General features: G+C 23.9%; 2 pseudogenes; both read right to left on the reverse strand.

The window, feature by feature from the left end:
* Positions 1-253: 253 nt before the first annotated feature.
* LOC130452225 (cytochrome c oxidase subunit 2-like) lies at positions 254-998 on the reverse strand (annotated as a pseudogene).
* On the reverse strand, positions 254-2,565 carry LOC130452224 (cytochrome c oxidase subunit 1-like; annotated as a pseudogene).
* Positions 2,566-5,141: the final 2,576 nt, after the last annotated feature.

A 5,141-nucleotide genomic window follows, 5' to 3' on the forward strand; every position in this document is an offset into this window, starting at 1 on the left:
AGTTTCAGTTATTTTTAATTTTATAAAAAAAATTAAAATAATTTAAATTATTAAAACAAAAGAAAATTCTTAAAAAGAAAAATATTAATGTTAGTCAGTATAATGGTATTATTTGTGGAATTAAAAATTATCAAAGTGATTATTTTAGCTTGACAAACTAATGTTATAAATTAACTAAATTTTTCATTAGAAATATCCGTTATAATATTATAGATGATTTAAAATTCCATTGCTTACTTTCAGCCATCTAATGATAATTCAATTATTTTAATAATTCATTTAGAAAAGTATTTAGGTGAAATTCTTTCAATTACAATTGGTATAAATCTGTGGTTAGATCCACAAATTTCTGAACATTGGCCATAAAATAATCCTGATCGATTAATTGAAAATCTTGTTTGATTTAATCGTCCAGGGGTGCCGTCAATTTCACCCCCAGTGAAGGGATTGTTCATGAATGAATAACATCTGCAGATGTAACTAATATTCGAATATTCGATTCAAAGGGGATTATTACTCGATTATCTACATCTAAAAGACGGAAATTGAATGAATTTATATCATTAATTGGGATTATATATGAGTCAAATTCAATAGTTTTAAAATCTGAATATTCATAAGATCAGTATCATTGATGTCCAATTGTTTTAATAGTGATTATTGGGTTATTAATTTCATCTAAAATATAAATTAATCGTAGAGAAGGGATGGCAATAAAAACTAAAGTAATAGTTGGTAAAATAGTTCAAATAATTTCAATTAATTGACCTTCTAATAAGTAACGATGTAAAAATTTATTAAAAAATAGTGATAATAATAATTGGCCAACTAATACAGTAATAATTACTAAAATTATTAAAGCATGATCATGAAAATATGATAATTGTTCTATTAAAGGTGATGCTCTATCTTGTAATATGAAACTTTTCAAGTTGAAATTTCTAAAAAAAGTTTAAACTTTATGTTTGGGGTTTAAGTCCAATGCACTAATCTGCCATATTAGAAATTAGCAGATAATATTGGTAATCGGAATAACTATGTTCTGCTGGGGGGTTAAATTGTAATCATTCAATTGAAGAATTTATTCTTAATGAACTAATTCTTTTTCGTTGTATAGAGAAAGCCTCTCAAAAAATAAATAATAAAAAATTACTCTAATAAGGGAAATTAAAGATCCAATTGATGAAACAATATTTCATAGAGTAAAAATATCAGGATAGTCTGAGTATCGTCGTGGTATTCCTATTAATCCTAAAAAATGTTGTGGAAAAAACGTTAAATTTACTCCAATAAATATAATAAAAATTGAATTTTTAAGTAGAAATTATTTAAGGTTAATCCTGTAAATAAAGGAAATCATTGAACAATTCCTGCTATAATTGCAAATACTGCCCCTATAGAAAGAACATAATGAAAATGAGCAACAACGTAATAAGTATCATGTAAAACAATATCAATTGAAGAGTTAGCTAAAACTACTCCTGTTAATCCTCCGACTGTGAATAAAAAAATAAACCCTAGTGCTCATAATGTTGTAGGCCTATAGTTAATTCTTGATCCGTGAAAAGTAGCTAATCATCTAAAAACTTTAATTCCAGTAGGAACTGCAATAATCATAGTAGCTGAAGTAAAATAAGCTCGGGTATCGACATCTATACCTACTGTAAATATATGGTGAGCTCAAACAATAAATCCTAATAAACCAATTGCTATTATAGCATAAATTATACCTAAAGTTCCAAAAGCTTCTTTTTTTCTACTTTCTTGTCTTACAATATGAGAAATTAAACCGAAACCTGGGAGAATTAAAATATAAACTTCAGGATGTCCAAAAAATCAAAATAAATGTTGGTATAAAATTGGGTCCCCTCCTCCAGCGGGATCAAAAAAAGAGGTATTTAAATTTCGATCAGTTAACAATATAGTAATTGCTCCTGCTAAAACTGGCAAAGATAAAAGTAAGAGGATTGCTGTAATTACAACAGCTCAAACAAATAAAGGTATTCGGTCTAAAGTTATGCCTTTGGGTCGTATATTGATTACTGTGGTAATAAAATTAATAGCCCCTAAAATTGAGGAAATTCCTGCTAAATGTAAACTAAAAATAGCTAAATCTACTGAAGATCCCCCATGAGCAATATTAGATGAAAGAGGAGGGTAAACTGTTCATCCAGTTCCTGCACCTCTTTCTACAATTCTTCTTATAATTAGAAGGAATAAAGGAAGGAGGTAATAATCAGAAACTTATATTATTTATTCGGGGAAAGGCTATATCTGGAGCACCAATTATTAAGGGTACTAATCAGTTTCCAAAGCCCCCAATTATAATTGGTATTACTATAAAAAAAATTATAATAAATGCATGGGCAGTTACGATTACATTATAAATTTGATCATTTCCAATCAAAGTTCCGGGTCTTCCTAATTCTGTTCGTACTAACACTCTAAGGGAGGTTCCAACTATACCTGCTCAGATCCCAAAAATAAAATATAATGTTCCGATATCTTTATGATTTGTTGAAAACAACCATTTATTCGGTAGAATGGCTGAGTTCAGGCGATAAACTGTAAATTTATTTACGAATATTTTATTCTTTTACCAAGCCTTATATTCAAGTATGATATTAAATTGCAAATTTAAAGGTAAATAATTTTTAAGGCTTAGATAAAATCTATAATCAACTTTGAAGGTTGATAGTTTAACTTAACTTAAATCCTTATAAGATATTTAAGATCCTAGTACAAAGGCATAAGCTAAGTAGAGTAAATACATTTAAAAATAAAAAGATAAAATTATTAAATTTTGTTGGTTTAATTAAATTTTCAGTTATTAGAATAGTTAAAGAAGAAAATGTTAGTCGAATATAAAAAATACAAAGTGATTAATGTTGTAATGATTAAAACTACTCTTAAGGTATATATTTGATTTAAAATTAAATTATTAACCACAATTCATTTTGGGAGGAACCCTAAAAAAGGGGGTAAACCTCCTAAAGATAAAAAATTTAAAATAAAAATAATTTAATTAATTTATTTGTATTTAATGCATTAAAAAGTTGGTTTAGGTTGAATAAGTTTAATTTTATAAAAAAAATAATAATATTTAATCTAATAAAAAAATAAATAATAAAATATACTAATCAAATTAATTTAGAATTTAGTATTCCTGCAAGTATTCAACCAATATGATTAATTGAAGAGTAAGTATAATTTTTCGTAGGCTTGTTTGATTTAATCCTAAAATTCCACCTACAATAGAGGAGGTAATAATTACAAAAATGTTAAAAATTGATTTATACTTAAATTATATTACTAAAATTATAGGGGCTAATTTTTGTCATGTTAATAAAATAAGGCTATTTATTCAATTTAATCCTTCTATTACTTCAGGGAATCAGGAGTGAAAGGGGGCAGCTCCTAGTTTTGTCAGTAATGCTGAATTAAGAATTATCATTAATCAAATATCAGAATTATTAGGGATATAGTCTGAAGAAATTAATGATATGATTACAGCGAATAGGATAATAGTAGAAGCTAAGGCCTGAGTAATAAAATATTTTAAGGCTGCTTCTGCGGGATAAATATTTTTATTTGATTTTATTAAAGGGATAATTCTTAAAAGATTAATTTCAAGGCCAATTCATATATTAAACCAAGAATAAGCTGAAATTGAAATTATCGTACCAATTATTATTGAATTAAAGAATAGAAGTTTATATAATTTTATTATTAAAAAGGAAAGAAACCTTTATAAATGGGGTATGAACCCAGTAGCTTAAATTTAGCTTACCTTTTTTACACTTTAATATAAGATGTATATTAACTTTTGATGTTAAAGGAAATAGTTTAATCTATTAAGTGTAATTTTTTTGGGGGGGGTTAATGAAGGTGTTTTACACATAATTAATTCTATCAAAATTATCCTTTTTTTCAGGCACATCATTATTTTTTTAAAAAACAAGTTTTTAGTTAAACATAAAGTTTTAAATTTACCAAAAAAAGTAATTAAAAAAAAATATTTTTATTGAAAAAAAAATGTGCATTTTTTTGCATTTTTTGCACATTTTTTGCATTTTTTGCACATTTTTTGCATCAGAATTTTGTGCATTTTTTTGTAATTTTTTTTTACATTAACGGCAAAAGTCAATGAATCATGAAAATTTTCTTTGAAAATTTCAAGTATATAGGTTTTTCTAATATAAATGTTTAATTAATTAAAATAATAGAAATGTATATATCACCCAAGAATATATTTAGTATGAGATTTTTAATAATGTTAATAGTTTCTAGTAACTTTATATATATATAAATAATAATAATTTATAAACTATTAAACTTATGAATTAATTCGATTGTTATATATATAGAAAACTATTACAAAGTTTAAAGACTTAAATTGAAAATCCCAGAAAGAGAATCATTTAGATCTTATTCACCATATTATTAATTTATGAATGGAGAATTATTAATATTATATTAAACCATAGTATATTTATAAATATATCACGTATAAATTTATAAAGAATATAAATTAAGTAAATATTAAATAATTCTTTAATTAATATAACTTTTATTTACTCATAAAAAAAAAAAAAAAAAAAAAAAAAAACCTCTTTTTTTAATAATAAAATAAGATTTCATATGATTAAAGGATTTAATTTGCTAAATATTGTTTTATTTTTATATAAAATTCAAATAATTGAACAATAAAAATATAGAATTTTTGGGATATAATTTGTTTTTATGTTTATATTTTATCTAAATTATCAAAAGTTTAAGTTTACAAATAATTTTTATAAAATTGAATTTTTTTAGAAAAAAAAATTAAAAAATACTATTTTTTCTTTATTATTTTAGTTAGTTAAATTTAGTTTTTAATTTATTTAAAATTTTAGTTTAATTACTACTTTTTTTTAAAAAAAACCTTCATTTTTTTTTTGTTCATAGAAATTTTTAAAGAGTTATATTTTTATTAATTTTTAAGGCTAAAATTTTATATTTATAGAATTAATTTAATTGAAAAATTGGTTCAATCATTTTGTAGCTTGCATTAAGGGGTGCAAGTCAACTTAATTTATAGAATTAATTTAACTGAAAAATTAGGCCAATCATTTTGTAGCTTGCATTAAGGGGTGCAAGCC

The sequence above is a fragment of the Diorhabda sublineata genome, unplaced genomic scaffold, assembly GCF_026230105.1.
Source record: "Diorhabda sublineata isolate icDioSubl1.1 unplaced genomic scaffold, icDioSubl1.1 Dsub_298, whole genome shotgun sequence".
NCBI lineage: Eukaryota > Metazoa > Arthropoda > Insecta > Coleoptera > Chrysomelidae > Diorhabda > Diorhabda sublineata.